The sequence below is a fragment of the Jaculus jaculus genome, chromosome 3 (genome assembly GCF_020740685.1).
Source record: "Jaculus jaculus isolate mJacJac1 chromosome 3, mJacJac1.mat.Y.cur, whole genome shotgun sequence".
Taxonomy (NCBI): domain Eukaryota; kingdom Metazoa; phylum Chordata; class Mammalia; order Rodentia; family Dipodidae; genus Jaculus; species Jaculus jaculus.
Window position 1 is genome coordinate 63,101,276 of NC_059104.1, and position 21,759 is coordinate 63,123,034.

At 38.7% G+C, this 21,759-nt stretch overlaps 1 protein-coding gene across 6 annotated transcripts in view; it reads right to left on the minus strand.

Annotated features, from left to right (window-relative positions):
- The window catches only part of Enox1 (ecto-NOX disulfide-thiol exchanger 1), a 674,222-nt gene that overhangs the window by 400,186 nt on the left and 252,277 nt on the right, over positions 1-21,759 (minus strand). The window lies entirely within an intron of this gene.

The following is a 21,759-nucleotide window of genomic DNA, read 5'->3' on the forward strand; positions in this document are numbered from 1 at the left end:
TAGTTACAAGTAATAAGTAAGCCACTGTGTTAATAAAGCAGATACATAACAACTAAGAGGTGAAGCTTCCAACTTCATAAAAGAAACAACAAAAAAGGCACAAAAGTTCAGATAATAGTGTGAGATTAAAATCCCACTCTCATCTTTAGATAGGTTTTCCAAACTAAAAACCAGCAAAGAAACCTGGGTGCTAAATTATACCACTGATCAATTACATTACTAGATAGCTACAGAATATTTAATTCAAAAAATAGGGAATATACTCTTCTCAGTGGCCATAAAATGGACCCTAAATTTGTGATCTCATTATGGGTCACAAAATAAGTCATAATAAACACACACACAAAATGCTCTAATTCCTAGTATCCTATCAGACCACAGTGGAATAAAGATAGAAACCAATAGCAAGAGAAGTCACAGAAACTATACAAATATTTGCAGACTGAGACAAACACCTGTGGATGAACACAGGGTCCTTTAAAAATCATGGAAGAAATTAAAAATGTCTACAATAAAATAAAAATGATAGCACAGTTAACCAGAACATCTGCAACACAGCTAAGGCTGTTCTATGGGGAACGTTTATAGCCATGAGTGATTAAATTAAAAAAAAAAAAATCAGAGGGCTTAAGAGATGGCTTAGCAGTTAAGACACTTGCCTACGAAGCCTAAGAATACATGTTTGAACCTCCAGTTCCCACACAGCCAGATGCAAAGTGATACAAGTGTGCAGTGTTGCACATGCAAACAAAGCGGTTAGTTCACAGTGGCTGAAAGGCCCTGGCGCACTCATTCTCTCTCTTTCTCTCCCTCCTTCTCTCTGCCTCTTGTCTCTCTCTGTCCCTTTCTCAAAAATAAAATAATAATAAATAAAATCAAAGAGATATCAAGTATAATTATGAACCTCAAGGTTCTAGAAAACAAGAAGGCAAGCTCAAATGCCAGAGACAAGACATAATAAACACTAGGGCAGAAATTAATAAAATAGGGAGTAAAAGAGTAACACAGAAGATCAGTCAACACAAGCATTGGTCCTTTGAAAAGATACACGAGGAAGACAGAGTACCCAATTAATAACATTAGAGCTAAAAAGAGAGTTAGTTATTACAACAGAGTCCAATGAAATTCAAAGAACCATTAAGGAATAGTTTAAATTTATATTCCAAAACTCTGGATATTCTAGAAGAACTAGAAAAATTACTTATGACTGACCAAAATTAAAGCAAGAAGATACAAATAACTGACACAGACCCCTAACATGCAATGAAACTGAAGCAGTAAGTAGAAAATCTCCCCACAGAGAAAAGCTTCCATTCAAAATGAATTTATTGATGAATTCTATTAAACATTTAAGGAAGAGCTAACACTAGTATTTCTCAAACTATTACCAAATACGTCACTCTACAAAACCAGCATTACCTTGTGCATTATATCCTTTAATTGTTGCCGTGGTCAAAATCTGACAGGAAGGGCTGGAGAGATGGCTTAGCAGTTAAGCGCTTGCCTATAAAGCCTAAGGACCCCGGTTTGAGGCTCGATTCCCCAGGACCCACATTAAGCCATATGCACAAGGGGGCACACATGTCTGGAGTTCATTTGCAGTGGCTGGAGGCCCTGGCACACCTATTCTCTGTCTTTCTCTCTGTCTGTCACTCTCAAAATAAATAAATAAAAATAAAAACAAAAAATATTTTAAAAATCTGACAGAAAGAAGTGTAAGGAAGATAAGGTTTAATCTGATGGTTTTGAGGTGATACAGTTCATCACAGCAAGGTCACATGCATCCCTAGCCAGGAAGCAGAAGATGAATAGCAAGTGTTGCTGGGCCCAACCCCAGTGACCCACTTCCTCTATCAAAGTAACACCTCCTAAAGGTTCTACAACCTTTCTAAACAGTACCCCTGCTGTGGACCATATTCACGAATATGAGCCTATGGGGGACATTTCACATTCAAACCATAGCACTCTGTAAGCAAAACCAAACTAGAACACAACAAAAGGGAAAACTATACATCACTTTCTCTAATGAACAAACTTGAAAATCAAATGTAAGAATACATTAAGAAGATCAGACTTATATGAGGACCAAGTTAGTTTCATCTCAAGGATTCAAAGTTGGTTCAATATATTTGAATCAATAAATGTAACACATTATGTAAGTTTAAGTAAGAACAGAAATCACCTAACAATTTCAATATATTCAGAAAGGCTTCATGACAAAGTTCAGCATGTCTTTATGATATAGTGAATAAATGAAGAATAGAAAAAGCATACTTAAACATAACAAAGGCTGTACAAAACAAGCACATAGCAAACATCCCTCTAGCTGGAACAGTAAAGATCTTCTTGGAAGTATGGAAGGAAAAAAGGGTTCTCCCTCTCTTTGCTCATTCACTATAGCACTTGGAGTCTTAGCTAGAACAATATGACAAGAGAAATAAAGGGAACATAAATAGGAAAGGAAGTCAAATTAATTTATTTTCAGGTCTTATGTTTAAATTTGCATGACCCTATATTTAAAGGATCCTATAGATGTTACCAGTAAATTCTTAGAACTTATAACTATATAAATATGTTCAGGTCTGGAGAGATGGCTTAAGGTGATTGCCCACAAAGCTTAAGACCCCAGGTTCTATTCCCCACTACCCACATATGTCAGATGTTCAAGTTGGCTCTTGCATCTGGAGTTTAATTGCAGTGGCAAGATGACGTGGTTTACCCACTTCTCTATTGTCTCATTTTTTCTCTCTGTCCAATAAATAAATAAAATATTAAAAAGTATTTTCAGCAAAGATGCAAATACAAAATCAGCATACACATATCTTTTTTAACAAACAATAATTAATGTGTGAGACAGAAATTAGGAAAACTATCTCATTCATAATATGATCAAAAATAAAATAAAATATCTAAGAATAAATCTAAACAAAAAGCTGAAAGACCTGTACAATGAAAATCTGAAAACACTGAAGACAAATATTCAAGAAGACAGATGATGCAAGGATTTGCACTTTTCTGGATTGGCAGGATTAATATTGTGAGAATATTACTAAATAACTATCTATAGATTCAACATAATTCTCATCCAAATTCCCATGGCATTTTTCATTGATCTAGAAAAAAGCACTTTAAAAATTCATATGAAACTATAAAAGGCCCCAAGTAGCTAAACCTATTTTTAGCAGAGTGAAAAATGCTGGAGGTATCATAATATTTCAAATAATTATTTCAAATAATACTATAGAGCCAAAGAAACAAAACCAGCGTGGTTTTGGCATGAAAGCATACCTGTAGACCAAGGAATGGAAAAGAGTACCAAGAAATAAACCAACAGAGCAAGACCTGTCAAAAACATACATATATGCATACATGTCAAAAACATACATACTTCAGACCTCCTTACCAAATGGCCCTAGGAAAACTGCATTTCCACATGTAGAAAAATAAAATTAGATCCATTGCCTCTCAGCTTGCACAAAAACCAATTCAAAATAGAACAAAGACCTTAATGTAAGGTATGAAACTTTGAAAATGCTAGAGGAAAATATAAGGGAAAAAACCATTTCAAGATCAGGGCAGAGGCAAGACTTTCCTGAGCAGGGCTCCAGTAGCACAAGAACTTAGAAGAATTAGCACACGAGATTGTGTGAAATTCTGAAGCTTCTTCACAGCAAAGGACACAGGCACAAAGTGGAAAGACAGCCTCCAGAGCTGGAAAAACATCTGTCAGCTGGATTTCAAATAGGGAGTTAATATCTAGAATATATAACTACAAAAATTCTAGTATCAAAATGAAATACCAATCAATAATTGGACTAATGAATTGGACATCAAAGAAATGCATATTTAAACTAAATTGAGAATTTATATTTTTCAGCTGGTTAACATAGAGAAAACCTGATAACGAATGCTGGTGAGGATGTGGTGAAAGAGCACACGTACACAGTGCTAGTGGGAGTGTAAACTGGTGCAGTCACTGGTGTAGGGGAGCCTTTAAGAAAGGACAGTGAAAATGTGAGAAAAGAGGATAGTCATTACCTTCTCTAAGTTAGGTCTCTTCCCTTCCTATAAATATAGTTACACCAATTAGGTGAGTTTTAGGTTAGTTTAATATTTATGAATGTATTTTTTTTAAAAAAAAACCTTTGTCATTGCTCTTGTTTTCTTTTCTTTCTGGGTATGAACAGTCACATGTAGCCCAAGTTGGCCTTGAACTCACCATGCAGTTAAAGATGATCCTGAATGCCTGATCCTCCTGCTTCACTTCCTGAATGTGTTTCTAGCTTCTTAATATTCAACATAGTTTAAGGGTAATTGAAAATAACTGAGGGTATCTTCAGTTTTCCATTTTGGGAAAAAGGAATTATTATGACGTTGGCAAGAAAAGAAATTAAAAATAGGCACAGAATGTATTGTAAAAGATATAATTTATTTCATTTGGAGATATTCACTGCATGTTAGATATGCCATAGAAGAAATCACAAAATTGAAATTCTCAGCCTATAATTTGACAAACGGTTTAGAGCTGAAAACAGGCAGTTGAGACTAATTCATTATGTAGGAGTGAAAGTCAGCGATGGATGAAAAGGACCTAATGAAAGACAAGAAGAAGCAAAAGAAGAAACCCTGAAGTTTATCTGACACTGGTCTAAAATTTAAGAACCACTGACAAAATTACAGAGAGACAGACATAGAAGTATGGATAAGGGCCAAGAGTGCCCCATTTGCCAAAGGCACAGTTCATTTGAAATAAGAATAGAAATCAAGTATGTGTGTCTCATGATGTGTAAATGGTTTAAAACTAAAGAGACATGACGCATTGTTGCAATCTGTGGGGAGAAGTATTCTGGGAAAAGTAAGACCTCTTTGAAAGTAGTATCTGTGTTGGGGAAGAACCAAGAAGAAACAGATTGTAGACAGAGCAAACAAGTGCCTTCAACGAGACTCATTACAGAGACTCACTGAGAAGGAAGCCTTCTGAAACTGCCAAATTAGGAGGTGGAGGGTACCTGATGACCCACCAAAGGCCAGTGGTAAGACCCTATTGCTGAAGACTCCATACACAGCTGACACGTAAAATGGAATGACATGGCTGGAAGCCAGGAGAGAGTCAGTCCCCAGACAGTCAGCGTGTCTAGTGCCAGAAGGTCTACATGGGCAACTGGGGGAAATGACCAATATCTGTCCAAGCAACTCATTGTCTAACCTAATTAGCAACAAATAACCTGATGTGATGCCCACACAAGTGCAATAGTGGCACACAGCCATGGTGAGGAACCAACTGCTCTTGATTTGGCTAACTGATCCACTCAGTGGTACTAGACCCTTAGCTGGAACTGGGAAACAAGTCAGAACCATACCCAAACACAAGCCCACTCTACAATATCAAGCTACCATAAATCATGGGGTACAAGAGGGCCTACACCTATCAAACTGTCTATCAAAAAAGTGTTATCTCAATTTTCCGGGTGCTAACTTACTCTCCGTTGGAGAATCTGCTTCTCTTTTTCAGATATATGCAGATCCTAAGGAGAGAGCTGCCCCAACATACCTTAAAAGGGGCCCAACTGAAACTAAGGACAATTGGCGAAACAAGCAAGGGTGATGTTTTCCTGTGAACCGGATACCAGCACAAAGGGGTAGGAGACCAACACAGAGAAAAATCAACTCCTACCAAATCAGAGAGCCAGAGCCTCAGAGGCCCCCAACACCTCAGCACTGAAGCAGACCAAAAATGAACCCAACATGGCTCAGGGAAATTTTGCGGTAGAGGGGGCGGAAAGAATGTCAGACTCACATGTTGGGTCATGATTTGCAGAGACATTTATCATACCAATAACTGGGGGCTAACTCCACAATACACGACCCATTTACATCAACAAGGAGGGTCCAATGGGAGGGGGTAGATCATAGATGAGCCTAAACAATGGTACCAAACTGCCTGTATTTGCTGAAAAGAAAACTAATAAATTAAATTAAAAAAAAAAAAAGAATAAGTGGGGTGAAAATGAGTTAGCAAATGAAAAAAAAAAAAAAAAGCGGGAAGGATTCTATTCTTCTCACAGCAAATTTGACATAGTTTGCATTTTAGGCAAGATGTCCTTAGGAAGATCACTCCACAACCTCTAAGACCTGTTCCCCCATTCCTCCCATTTCCAAAATGGGAACAGAACATAGACTTTCTAGAAGAATATAGTCTCTCCTTGGAAACAGGCTATATATATGATCAATTATTTTGTGAGAAGGAACAGAGCTTGTCTAGCTCGTCAGCTTCCTCCCGTAAATTCCTACGGCTTCTTCTCTTGTTCTGTGAATAGGCTTTCACAGTTAGAAGACTGGGGCTGAGAGCTCTGCCAATGGCTAAGGAGTAATATCTTCAAAAGGAGCTACGGTACACATGTGAGTCATATTCTCCAACTCATCAATATTGGTATAAAGCTTACTGTGCACACACCATTTGTCTGACTCCAGTGTTTGTTTCTTAACTAGATCTGAACTCCAGGAAGAATCTGTGCTTAGTCATTATTACTCAAAACCTAAAAACTATTTTTCAAGGATATTGTTTCATAAAAGTTAAGAAATATAAGTCACACTTTTCCTTGAGATATGAAAGGGTTAAAGTGGATAATCTCTGAACATTTGTTGGCTTATTGGCATGTGTACATAAAAAGTCTCAAGTGCAAGTATACGCAAAAGGAAAGAGCATTCAGGGCAGGGAACAGGGATCCTCTGGTACACAGAAAGTACTCCACAAGTTAAGAGCCCACAGGCTAAGACTGCCATATGTGAATTAAAATGGATGTATTCACATATATACAAATATACATAGAGACAAACTGAAACAAAATAACAGGACTCAAAAAATAATTCTCTCAGTGGGCGTGGTGGCACACACCTTTAATCCCAGCACTCAGGAGGCAGAAGTAGGAGGATTTCCATGAGTTCAAGACCACCCTGAGAGTACAGAGTGAATTCCAGGTCAGCCTGGGCTGGAGTGAGATTGTACCTCAAAAAAATAATAATAATAGGGCTGGAGAGATGGCTTAGTGGTTAAGCACTTACCTGTGAAGCCTAAGGACCCCGGTTCGAGGCTTGGGTCCCCAGGTCCTATGTTAGCCAGATGCACAAGGGGGCGCACGCATCTGGAGTTCGTTTGCAGAGGCTGGAAGCCCTGGCATGCCCATTCTCTCTCTCCCTCTATCTGTCTTTCTCTCTGTGTCTGTTGCTCTCAAATTTAAAAAAAAAAAATTAAAAATAATAATAATAACAATAATAATAATAATAATTCTCTCCATTTGCACCAGTCCTTCTAAGCTTAACCCGTGCCCCTCTTAGGTTATTGGATTGTGTATTGGCACTTAAATTTTTCCAGAGGAAAAAGTAATAGCCCTAAAAATTCTTCAAAAATGTGCTAAAACTTGTTTTTGGCTCACAGAATAAAGAAGAAATTTTATGAAAACTGAGGACAGTGGAGTATAGACCTGCCTCTTGGTCCTTGGGAGCACCAAGGCCTTTCCAAATACAGCATTCCATATTCTAACGGGCTTGGTTGAGGAGGCTCTGGGCACAAAGCAAGCACAAGCCTTCAAGGGAGCCATGGCACTTGACTCAAGCACTAATGAACTCATCAGCATCAGCACTGGGTACCTTGGGGACCAGAGTGGATAAAATAAGTTGTAGGGGCTACTGTAGTACACAGAAATCTCCCTTAGCTTGTGCTGAATTCTTCCACAAGAAGTTGATCTGCTCACTGCCTTTGAGACACACATGTTTTCTAGCAGCACTCTGGGAAAGAAGTGAGGTGTGCTCTGTGCAGGGCATCAGTTGCTATGTATTCTGTTGTAGCAACCATGATTCACCATGATTCACAAGGGCATAGCTGATCCACCACAGCTTTCAGCTATAATCCCTCTGGAATCTATCTCTGCTGTTAGAGGGATAATTAGGTAGAGATCCCTAAGGCCAGTTCTTACAGTTTTCACATAAAAATCATTTCTTGCATAAGACATGAAATTTAAAATCATCTCCTCATAGATATCACTGAGTCACTCTCTTACCTCTGGGACACATATAAATTATGCATTCTTTGATTCTCTTTAAATTTTTAGAGGCACACTGGGACAGAGAAGAATCTCATTGGTACTAAAAATATAAAGCATTTCAGAAAGAAAACAATACTGTGTATGTATGTGTGTGTGTGACATTAAGTGATACTTTTGTTCCAAAGGCTCCTACTTGATCAAGGCAATAACATAAAACCCAGAAAACTAATAACAAACTCACATGCTAATGACTACTGATGACAAGGAGTCATTAAATGTCACTGTTCCATGCCCTCCTGTTGTCCATTGTTCTTATCAGAACTAATGTCACTCTATGAATTAATATGCATGTGTCTTCAACCAAGAAAGTCACTGTAGAAAATGCCAATATTAGAACCTTTTGTACCTCAAACCAAACCACTTAGTACCAAGACAGATGTCAGGAAAAGGAGACAGAGAAATTATTTTATGAATCCTTTAGTGTAAATTTTACCTCTAGTTACTTCAAACCTCACCATCATTCATGTACTCATATTTCAAAACTGAGGGTTACTGTTAAAATTAGCATTAACAAAGGCAAAAGATATCACTGCAAGAATAAAGAGATGTGTGCATTCTCATGCTCCGCTACCTCAATGATCCAGTTCACCCCAGATCTGTGTGGTAGTGATGAACTATTCTACATGTGCCGAGCAGTGCAGCACCACACGAATGTTAACTACACACACAGGCTTCCATGTTTCCTTCCATGACCACATTCAATGTGAACAGAACCATTTCTCCAATTATTATTCCAAAAAAGAAACATTCTTTAAACATTCAAATTAATGGCATATATATGTATATATATATTTACCTCAGATGTGTGATAACTTTAGGAAAAATAAAAGGAAAAGATCCAAAATCTCCAGTCTTTACAAAACCATTAATCCAATTTTTGACCTTCATAGCTGCTGGTGGAAGTCTGAGGAGCTACCAGACTTATATGAGAATTGAGGCAAACCATATGGTTTGAAGGTTCCTGAGTCAAATGCATTGTGCAATATTGATGTTTCAAGTTTAAAATCACAGGCATTTGAAAATGACTATTCCTTCAAACAGGAAGGAAAATCACTGTTCTGATGCTAAAATGTGTGCCACTGTCACCAAAACACAAGCCAATTCTGTACAAAATGCCTTGAAGCCCTTGACCTAATGAGGTTAGTGACAGGGATATGGATGGGTTGAACAGAAAATGAAACTCACAAAGAATTTTGTATGTGAACTGCTATATTTCTCCTGTCATTTAACCTATTTTCCTCCTTAAAATTACAACATGGACTGCAAATCTTCAAGGCTAATGCTTCACATGACAGACTAAGCTCTGTTTAAAATGTAATAATGTGGTTGCCCATCTTTTGGGAAAAAAAAAAAAAAGTCCATGATGGACTTTTCAGGAAGGCAAAGGGTCCTGGAAGGTTAGAAAAATGACAGAAAAGTAAACCACCAAACAGCTTTCCATCCAGTTAATGAAAATACAGCAGGGTCCACAAGTGGAAGGGTACTTTCAGCCTGAGCGCTCAATGGCATATGCTCACTCAATTAAGTGACCTCCAATGTATGACACATTAATATACACTAAACTTAATGTTTTTGGTTTAAACAAATGTTTAGAGAATAGTAATGGGAATGACTTGATGTGTGCAGCAGACATACTGTTTCCCACGTTGTTAATCTTTGCAACTCACTATAAACTGAAATTACAAACTAGAAAAACACTCAGAATACTAAACCTCCAAATGCGGATGAGAACATGCACTTTTGTTTTCAAGTTGGACCCCAGTGAGAGTGTTATTGTTCTTTAAACACCAGCCATACCTGAGAGATGTGTACGGTGAAATTCCCCTCCTGCAAGTATCCTTGATTGTACTAGGGGCTTTCCAGCAAGGAGAGCAGCATGGATACTTAACACCAATTCCGGGCAAAGAAACTGCGTGGGGAAGACTGGCATCTGTAGTGAGAGGCACCAAGTACATTCTGCCAATACCTGATTAAGACTCTAGGAACTGCATCACATGGAAATGTGACAGAAATGGAAATAGACCAGAGAAAACTATATATGTGGCTTCCTTCCCTCATGGAAGTTTCTTTATGGTAGGGTCTGAAATCAAGATTAAGACTGAGAGCATAGATAGTGTTACGAAGGGTAGAAGCTTAAAGCATCCAAAAAGACCCAAGAGAAGTCTCTTAGCCAGTTCAGAGAGGTACAGAAGGGAGGAAAAACCACCAAGGTAACAAAGGTTCTGGAGAGATTGTAGGAAAAGAGACCCATTGTATCTTGGGACCTAGTTATTCCCAACTGCTTACTGGACTAAAAATCACATAGGACTAAATTTGAAAGCTGTTAAAATTTTAAAATATTTTAGGGTTGTGAGAGGAAAAGTACAAATGTTAAATATAAGTGAATAATCTGTCCCTGTAAACATTTGTCATCACTGAAAATGAACTGACATGATGATCCCCAAAAGGAAAACGAAGTCTACATAGGATCTCTGAGAAACATTAGGAAATTTGTCTCCATCTGACACCCTCTACCTATGAATCCTCCTTGGAAAAGAAAGTGGGAACTACCTGATTACCTTGCAGATATGAAGGAAAGTTTTCCAAAAGCAGGGTTTTCAGAAAAAAAAAAAAAAAGAAACCACTTAAGTATAAAGAAACTACACCCATGCTGCTGTCTGTGGCCTCCTTGACTAGCTCTGGAAGCACCAAAACTCACTCAACAGCTATGCTACCTTGGAAGAAGGTGGCTCAGTACACTCCATTATCAGTATACCATCCACACCTTCTTCCCACCTGAAACCTGTTTTAGTAAACTATACATCATATATATATATATATACACACACACACACATATATATATATATATTCCTTCTGTGACCCCTAATTTCTTAAGCTCTTCTTGAGAGCAACACATTACAAGATGCTTTTATATAGTAGTTATTAACAAGCTACTGTATGTCCCAGTAGGTCAGAATACCAGCAAGGACTATCCCCAGACACAGATTCCTAGTGATTTAGCAAATTCCCAGCTGTGGCTCTCCTCACTCAAAACAAACTGTCTGCTTGGCCAGATGAAGCATGTGTCTGTGTTTTCTACATAAACATATGAGGGAATGGTTGTACGTGTGGAGGTCAGAGGACAGCCTCAGGGATTTGGTCCTTTCTACTGTGTGACAGGATCGGACTCCACCTCCTATCGCTATAGGTGCATTAGGATTACAGATACATGCTAGAACCCAAACTGTAGTCAGCAGACTTGTGGACCAAGCACTCTTAAGCAGTGAGCCATCTCCCCAGCCTCCAAATGAAATTTTAACAGCTCCTCTTCTCAAAAGTCAACTCAAGGTTGGTATGACAAAAACACTGGTGATAAGCAGGGAAGGTGTATAGTTCTACTGTGCCTTGAAGGCATGTGCCTAAGCATGAGATAGTTCCTGATGGCACCTGAAAGAAACACACACACACACACACACAGACACACACACACACAGACACACACACACACACACACACACACACACACACACACACACATATATATATATATATATATATATGCTTGAAATGTATTGACCCTGTGGTCTAATAGGAATTGTGATAGAAAATAATGTAACAAAAATGCTTTCCCAATTTTAGGCAAACCTGGAGAAATGTTAAGAAAGAAGTAAACTGGAAAGCAAAACCAGCAAGAGTAGTTCTCTAATGCCACTCCAATCCTATCACTTCCCTGCTGACGATGGTACAAAACCCTCAACTCAGACTTTTGCCAGACACAAAGATTTTATGCTGGAAGGGGTATAGCACATACAACCCCTCCCTCTTCTCCTAAGACCCAAACCACTTGTTACTCAAGTTTATGGTTTCTCTAGAAAAAAATCATTCCCCACCTCCCAGTGAATTTGGATTCCCTAGAGAATTATCTTGCAGGACCCTACACTGTTTGTTGGCACATACTTCACTTTAATTTATTTTTCTACATCTCTCTAGTCCATAAGATACATACTTAAGCCATGAGCTAGATGTGGTCACTGTAACCTTGAAATGTACAGTGATGGTTAATATTTATAACTTTACAGGATCTAGAATCCCCAAGGAGACAGAAAAATCTCTAGACATGTCTGTGCAGGGGAATGTCTAGATTGGATTAATTAAGGTGGGAAGATGGGTCCTAACTGTGGACAGTACCACTTAGTGGGCTGGAAACCTGGGCAGAAAGAATGTCAGAGTCACATGTTGGGTCATGATATGCAGAGACACTTATCATACCAATAACTGGGGGCTAACTCCACAATGCACGACCAATTTTCATTAACAAGGAGGGTCTAATGGGAGGGGTAGATCACAGATGAGCCTAAATAATGGTACCAAACTGCCTGTATTTACTGAAAGGAAAACTAATAAATTAAATTAAAAAAAAAAAACCAAGCAAACAAAAAAAAAAAGAAAAAGAAAAAGGAAAGAGAGATCTAAGAACCACATTCAGTGTGTCTGCTTCCTGACTATAGATATAATGTGACAAGCTGCCTTATTAAGCTCCTGATGCTATGCCTTCCCTATCATGATGTATTGTACCCTCAAACTGTGGATGAAACAAATCCTTCCTTGAGACACTTTTGTTACCAGAGTTCTCTGGGTCTTCCTGGGTCCTTGGCATCTTAGTCAAATAATTAGAATAGGTTTACACAGAAAATAAAGCATCAGGAAATGTTATTAGAGAGGAAAGTAAAGGTAAAGATATAAAGAAGGACTGGGAAATACTGCAAGAGAGCAATGAGCTCCTTGCACCAGCTTACCCACAAGCAGTGGATTACTGTCTGGGACTTTTTTTTATGGGATCTGGGAGAAGGGAGGTGCTAGTTACTAGGGGTATAGTTTGGGTGGTTTTCTGTTCAGCTAACAGGCATGAATTATATAACCTTTTCCTCTCTTGTAATGTCTTTGCTACAATTCATCTAATTTTAGTCATATGTATAACTATAGGCATTATGGTAAACAGGGGATTCTCCCTAAAAGTTTATTTAAAAGACACAGTTTGCATTACTATGCATGGACTCAGAACCAGTGTAAGCCAGATGGCCCCATGTCTTCAGATCCTGAATATGTCCTAGCATATGTTTGAGTAGAAACTAAACAAGAAAGTGAGCATTCACAAAGATTCTAGGGGAGGAAAGACTTATTCCATCATTTGAAGTAGAGTGTTCATAATGCTTAATTCAGATGGGGAGTCTCAGGTTGGCAAACAGTTGTTATGAACACTGGTAGGGAAAGGGTATGTTTACTGGCCAAACCAAAAAGTGTCTTAGGCTGTTAACCTATTTCCCTAAGCTTGCCTCACCTGTGCCAGGTATTTTGTCAAAGCAATTCATAATATAACTAATACATGTGTCTAGTTCAAGATGTGATATACTTGCATATAAAACATCGGGGATTTGGCAAACTCAGCTTGAACTGTCTCACAAAGAATGCAGCCTGGCTATCCCAGTAAAGCCAACAGTAGTCTTCTGATCATAGTGCCTTAAGAGACATGTTTAGGTTGCTATAAGTCATTAGTTTGTGGAAGTTATAACAGCAGCAACAAGAATGAATGCATGCAGCTACTAGAAAGTTTAAATGACAAGTGTAAATCACATAGTATATCTAGCATACAGCAATGGATTAGATTATAAACTCCATGAAGGCAAAGATATGAATGCATTTCTCAATGTTCAATACATGTCCTATACCCAGCATACTGCTATGGATAAATAAAGCAATTTAAATATAGAGAGTTATTCCTTTGAAATATATAATCCATTCATTATTCTAATAAAAATATTTGTTAGGCACTTACTCTGAGCTAGGTTCTATGGAAGGGACCAAGGATACAAACATAATCAACTATGATTGCCAGGGTCTATGAAAGGGGTTCTAGGGAGCAACTGCCAAACAAGTAGAGCATTTCCTTTTGAAACTGTGAGAATATTTTGGAACAAGATAGGAGTGGTGTTTGCACAACATCATAAATTTACTAAATGAATTATAAATTTTAAATGGGTCACTTTTATTTCACATGACTTTTGATTCAATGAAAAATAATAAATGAACTAGAATATGGCATGGTCCCTGGACTCAGAACTCAAAGAGCTCAGCGTAGCTGAGAGACGTACGTGAGAACACGGCATAAAGCAGTAGGAGCCTTACACTACGAGTGGAGCTCAGGCTACTGCTGACAAAGGCCAAGGGCCAGGAGGAGATTGTATATAAGTGAAGAAATGATAGTCCATAAAAGTTTGAAAGTATGAAATGACAGCTGAAATAACTATGAGGTTCCTAGAAAAACCATCAAGGACGAGCAGTGTTTGTTTATTAAGTGTGCTCATCCATGAAAGAAGGCATACTTTGACCACACCATTACAGGATCCCTGACTGGCTTTTCATTCTCTATTAGTTTACAACTATCTGCTCCTTTTTCCCTGCCCTAGGTCATAATCCCTACAAAGCAAAATATGAATCTTTGAAATCACAACACCTTCAGTTACTTGCAATAATGGAATCAAAACAAAGAGCTGCTTAAATGAGAAGCTATAGAGGCAGAGGGATTGGGAAGCAAAGAACTAATAAATTTGATAGCCAATACCAAAAATATGTGTGGAATATGTAACCAGACCACAGGAAGAGCAGGAACATATACAAGACAGCCGTTTGAAATCTCCAGTATCTAATACAATCAAGATGCACAGACCTGATCAGAGTCTGGAAAGAATAAGAAATCAGCAAATCACATGATCCATCTCTCTCATCACCTTCCCTTTCTAGAACCTTCCTTTATTTTTGACATGGTCTCACTTGGACTTCACCTAAGTATTGGTCAAAACTGACCTTAAACATTTAATCCTCCTGCCCCTGCCTTCCAAGTGTTGGAATGGTAGTGACGTGCCACCATACCTGGTTTTATATGGTGCTGGGATCAAACACAAAGCTTTGTGCATTCTAGGCAAGGACTCTACCAAATGAACTACATTCCCAAGTACTAGCTGACTTCTCTTAAGGTTGAGATTCTCAATCCAATTTATTTTAACCAATAGATGACTCTAATTATCTATCTATCTATCTCTATATATCTATCTATCTATGTGTATAATGAGGCATATATATATATATATATATATATATATATATATATATATATATGATAAAATAGAGGGAGATTGGAGGAAATGGATTTATGTTGAAAGAGGACATAATACTGGAGATTATACACAAAGCCTTGTATACTAGACAAGTCCTCTATCACTGAATTCCCTCCAGAGCCCTCTTATTCTTAATAATAATGAATATAATATCAAATGTTAAATGTTACCATCTAACAAAGGCCTTCCTATCAAAATTCATATCACCCAAGATGCAAAACTTGCTAACCTTGCTTTCTTGCCTTTGATTATTATCTGTCATGTTCTTCTTCATTACCTGTGTACTCTTCTGTTTACAGCTGTTGCCTCTTACTAGAAATACAGCTGGCATGTCTTGTTCACTGCTTTATCTGCAACATCTATGAATGACAATCAACAGTATTCATTTTTGTTGAGTTAATGAATAACAAACTCAAATATTCACAGGTTCAATTCCATCTCTCATCTCTACCAATAATTTATAAAATGTTATAACTGGGAGATTTGCTAATTTTATATTACTTCCATAACTCGCATTGCATTCATTGACTACTGTAGGAATAAATAAGAGCCTCAGTAGGAATTTTATTTCCATTGTTTTTCTGCTGTTGTTTTCTAGTCATGGCTACACTACTAGACTTCCTATGACTTGGTTTCCTCATCTGTAAATATCAAGCAATATCAGCTATATTATAGGTCTTTTTGAAGACCAATATTCAGAAAAATCTCTAGAACCTCTGAAGAGCTCATTCAATGTAAACTCTACAATGATTGAAGTCCTGAAGGGTGAATAGTTGCAGTCAGGTTCACATTGCTGGTAGAAAACACCCCATCAAGAACAGACTGTGGAGGGGAGAGGTTTATTTTGACTTAAAGACTCTAGCAGAAGCTCTATTATGGCAGGGGGAAACAATGGCATGAGCAGAGGTTGAACATCACCACCTGGCCAACATCAGATGGACAACAGCAACAAGAGAGTGTGTCAAACGCTGGCAAGGGGAAACTGGCTATAACATCCATAAGACCGCTCCCAACAATATACTGCCTCCAGGAGGCATTAATTTCCAACTTGTGATCAGCTGGGGACCTAGCATTCATAATAGTTAAGTTTGTGGGGGCCAACTGAATCAAACTACCACAGTGGCTTAACAAAATGCAAGCTTTTCTATGTTCATAAATTATCTGTATCCAGAGGTGTTCAAACAAAGAATTAATTTTACATTTTGCTAGAAATACTGAAAATAGAATTCATGTATCAGAAAGCCATTAAAACTTTTGACTTTTCATAGCCTTCCAACTATTCTAACGAAATGCTCCTATGCTCATATTAATAATGTATACTGATGGTAATAAATATATACCACCACTGTCAACTGCAAAATCTAATAGCATTTCAGTCTCCAGTGCCTAGCAGATGCACATCTACTGTTGTTATAAAATAGCCAATGTCTTCTATGAACAGGGGACCTTCCTGTTGACCTTCACCATGGATGTCAAGAGAATAAAAGGAACCAATGGCAGATGAAAGTGGGAAGCAGAACAGGGGCATCTTAGGAGACGGAGACAGAAAGAGCTATGTTTACTTTGGAAATTTGTAAGAAAAAGAACTCCAAGCAAGGAAAGAAAGTACAAAGACCTAAGGTCTTTAATGAGCAGAAAAGCAATACAAAACAAAACATTACAGTCCTTCATTGAAAGGAAAATTTAAATTTATACATGTCTGAAGAAGTTCATACCCTACTAAAGGTAGCAGGTTAAGAAACTGGGAACCAGTCAATCTCTCCCCGAGAGGGCTTGCAGTAGGAGGACATTCAAGTCCTGAGTCAAGATGGTCAGCAAGGCTTCCATGGCGAGCCTGTCATCCAGAGCCAGGGTTATGGAGACAGACATGGAGGATACTCAAAACACACCACAGAGAAATCCAGAAGCTGCTGAGAGCACAACACTGAAGTTGAATTAAAACACAACCACTACAGCTCAGGCAATCTTGTGGAAGAGGGGTAGGAAAGATTCTAAGAGCCACAGAGTGGAAGGGAATGTTCAGAGGCATTGCTCCACCCCCAATGACTGACTAATGTTCTTACATCTCATAAACTACAATCGCAGGGAGGATGCCTCCCAGAGGATTGGTGGCAGGAAGAAAGGAAATGATGGTACTAACACAGGATTTGACCATACACAGTTTCTACTTGATAGAAAAATAAAAAAAAAATGATGATCAGCAAGGAGGGCAGAGGTAGGACAGTGAAGGCTATAAGTGCAGATGTACTCCTAGTGAAGTCAGCTAGTCGCATCCCTCTATAAAAGAAAAGGAGACCTGAAAATGTAAAAGCAGGTTCAAAGAGGATGAATCAGTGTGTTTTGAATCTAAAGTCTCAGACATTACATAGGATGTTCAAGTCCTTGAGATAATCACATGCTATATCTAAAAAGATCTAGTACATGCCACTGTTCACTAATTTTCATGTCAATTGGCTTTTGTCATATTATGATTTCCCAAAATATAGCAGTCAGTGGGTATGGTCACCTGATCTTCAGCTCAGACCCTAACCCCCATGCACACCTTTTGCTAGAAACAATAACACAGCCTTTACCTCTAAGAAGTAACATTGCACAGCATTAGTACAACTTAATTCTCACCGGTGGCACATTTGGAACAGCTTCTCTGTGAAGTATTTTCAAGTGCTGACCAGAATAGAATAGCAGCACTCTTCTATGATGAGGTGAATACCTAAAAATACTCACTACTTCTGCTTTCTATAGCAAAGAAAGTCATTATAACCACCCTACAAAAGACTAGATGTCAGTGTATGTTAGCCTCAGTTAAGCTGCTTCAAATCCTATCCACACATGTGTGGGGGGATTCTTTCAAATTCTGATGAGCTAGCCAAAACTTGCTTCAAAATTGTTATACTCCTGTACTGTTTGCATACAATTTCAGTAAGCTCATTTTGAGTTCAAAGAATTTCAGAGCTTCTTTTTAAAGTTAAAGTTCTACGGTATCCACAGAATTGATTTCTTTTCCTATTACATACATAGAAATTCACTGGAAATTTTAGGGGTTTATTTTAGAACCTCCAGAAGTTTTTTTAATTCACATGCATGCATGCTATTTAGAGTCACACTGACATTCAAGAATTTATCAATTTAATGTAGCTTGCCCTTTGGGAGATGAAATACAGCAGAAGGTGGTAGAAGTTAAGGCTCTGTGTTGGAATAAGAGGTATAAATTTATCTTAAAGATATTTGAAAAGTGAATTTACTTGTTATAACTTTTAGTCTCTTGTGCCTAAACACAGACCAAAAATCAGAGGGAAGCCACTGAGCTCCATAATCCTCAAAGTTTTTTTGACATCATCATTTCATTAAGATTATTTCATCCTCAGGGTGAAAAAAATGCATTTTTATACACTCTTTGTTTTTACAAAATTGAATTAAAATTGAAATTTTAGCACAAATGTACAGAATTAACATATGCATAAGGGGGAAAATTTTAAAAATATATTTTCCAAATATCAATGGTTCTCAACAGCAAATAATATCCCTGTTATCATGGTAGGTGTTATTGCTGTGTAAAATAAAATACACTTGACTGGTCTTTACCATGCAGAAGTCACAAACTTCCTGCAACAGATGGGGTAACCATGCAGAATACAGAGATAGGCATTACCTACAATGTAATCAAGGGACTAAGGAGAGAATGCACAGACATGTCCTATAATGTCATAAAGGGACGAGGGAAAGAATGCAGAGACAGACATCTCCCTACAATGTCATCAAGGAACTAAGAAGAGACATCCACTATCATGTCATCAAGGGACTAGGGAAAGAATATAGAGACAGACATCCCCCTACAATGTCATCAAGGGACTGAGAGAATGCAGAGACATCCCCTACAATGCCATCAAGGGACTAAGGAGAGAAGGGGCAGAGACATCCCTTACAATGTTATCAAGGGACTAGGGAAATAACACAGAGACAGACATCTCCCTACAATGCCATCAAGGAACTAAGGAGAGAATGCAGAGACATCCCCTACAATGCCATCAAGGGACTAAGGAGAGAAGGCAGAGACATCCCCTACAATGCCATCAAGGGACCAAGGAGAGAATGCAGAGACATCCCCTACAATGTTATCAAGGGACTAGGGAAAGAATGCAGAGACAGACATCTCCCTACAATGCCATCAAAGGACTAATGAGAGAATGCAGAGACATCCCCTACAATGCCATCAAGGGTCTAAGGAGAGAATGCAGAGGTATCCCCTACGATGTCATCAAGGGACTAAGGAGAGAATGCAGAGACATCCCCTACAATGACATCAAGGTGCTAGGGAAGAATGCACAGACAGACATCCCCTACAATGTCATCAAGGGACAAGGAGAGAATGCAGAGGATTACTCAGGAGATTACTCAATTCTGCATTCACAGCTAATCAGTGGACAAAAAGAGTAGCTGGATAACATATTTAAAATGACAGATACCATGCATGTTCATATACCATAAATATATATTTTACACAGATAGATGATAGATAGAAAGATAAGATAGTCCCCTACAAACATAAAACATAAAACACCTTTTTATTAGTCACCAAAGAAACTCCAAATTTACTGGTATATTTTATCTTAAATTAATCATTTATAACTTTAAATAGCAAATATAGGAAATATTCAAGTATCATAATAAGATAAAATTAACTATTAATAACCAAAGTAGGAAAAACATGTCATAGCATCTTTTTTTATTTTTTATTACTTTTGTATTCAACAAATACAGGCAGTTTGGTACCATTATTGGGCTCATCTGAGACCTACCCCCTCCCCATTGGCCCCTCCTTCTTGAGGTATATGGGTCGTGCATTGTGGAGTTAGCCCACAGTTATTTTATTTTATTTTTTAAATTATTTATTTATTATTTATTTGAGAGCGACAGACACAGACAGAAAGACAGATAGAGGGAGAGAAAGAATGGGCACGCCAGGGCCTCCAGCCTCTGCAAATGAACTCCAGACGCATGCGCCCCCTTGTGCATCTGGCTAACGTGGGACCTGGGGAACCAAGCTTCGAACCAGGGTCCTTAGGCTTCACAGGCAAGCGCTTAACCGCTAAGCCATCTCTCCAGCCCAGCCCACAGTTATTGGTAAGATAAATGTCTCTGCATATCATGATCCAACATGTGGCTCTGACATTCTTTCTATTCCCTCTTCTGTTAAACTTCCCTGAGCCATGTTGGGTTCATTTTTGGTCTGCTTCAGTGATGAGGTGTTGGGGGCCTCTGGGGTTCTGGCTCTCTGATTTGGTAGGAGTTGATTTTTCTCTGTGTTGGTCTCCTTCCCCCTTGTGCTGGTAACCAGATCATCAGGAAAACAACATCCTTGCTTGTTTAGCCAATTTCCTTAGTTTCAGACGGGGCCCTTTTGAGGTATGATGGGGTGACTCTCTCCTTAGGATCTCCATCTATCTGAAAAAGAGAAACAGATTCTCCAACGGAGAGTAAGTTACCACCAGGACAAATAAGATAACCCTACTTTTTTTATAGAGAGTTTTTTAATAGGTGTAGGCCCTCTTGTAGCCCATGATTGATGGTAGCTTGATACTGGAGAGTGGGCTTATGTTTGGGTATGGTTCTGACTTGTTTCCCAGCTCCAGCTATGGGTCCCATACCACTGAGGGGATCAGTTAGCCAAATCAAGAGCAGTTGGTTCCCCACCATGATTGTGTGCCACTATTGAACTTGTGTGGGCATCACAATAGGTTATTTGCTGCTAATTAGGTTAGACCATGAGTTGCTTGGACAGATATTGGTCATTTCCCCCAGTCGCCCAAGTAGCACCTGCTGGCACTAGACACACTGACTGTCTGGGGACTTACTCTCTCCTAGCTTCCAGCCATGCTGTTCCATTTTACATGTCAGCTGCATATGATGTCTTCAGCAGTAGGGTCTTACCACTAACCTTTGGTGGGTCATCAAGTACTCTGACAGAAATCTGTCATTCTTTTAGGAAATTTTGTAGGTCTCTCTGATCCAAAGCTCATTGTGGATGATAGCCCCATGCTGGAACTTGGAGTTACAGGTCAGTGCCATCTAAGAAAATGAGGAAAAAGATAACTAATTTGCAAGAGTTAGAGAGACGAGGGGGGGGGGAGGGAGAGAGAGAGGGAGGGAGAAAAGATGTAGAAGATCTAGGTTACACTTGATCCTACCCTCTCCAGTGTCTTGTGGTTCAGGTGTTTCCTGTAAGGGCCTGGTGAAGGTTCAGCCATTTGTTCTGCCTTTTAGGAAGTAGAATTTTATGGTACCATTGCTATTGGGGTCTAGATTAGTGTTCCCCACCCCTTCAATGCCCTCCCCACCCTCCCCATTCATCCTAGGGTCTAGTTCATGAGATACTTGCTGGGAATGTAAGCTACCTTGGGTAGATTCAGGTTAGGTGCTGTAGATGAGTGAGACTATGTGGTGATTTTTTTTTTCCTGTGATTGGGTAAGTTCACTGTCAATGATCTGTTCCAGGTTCCAACATTT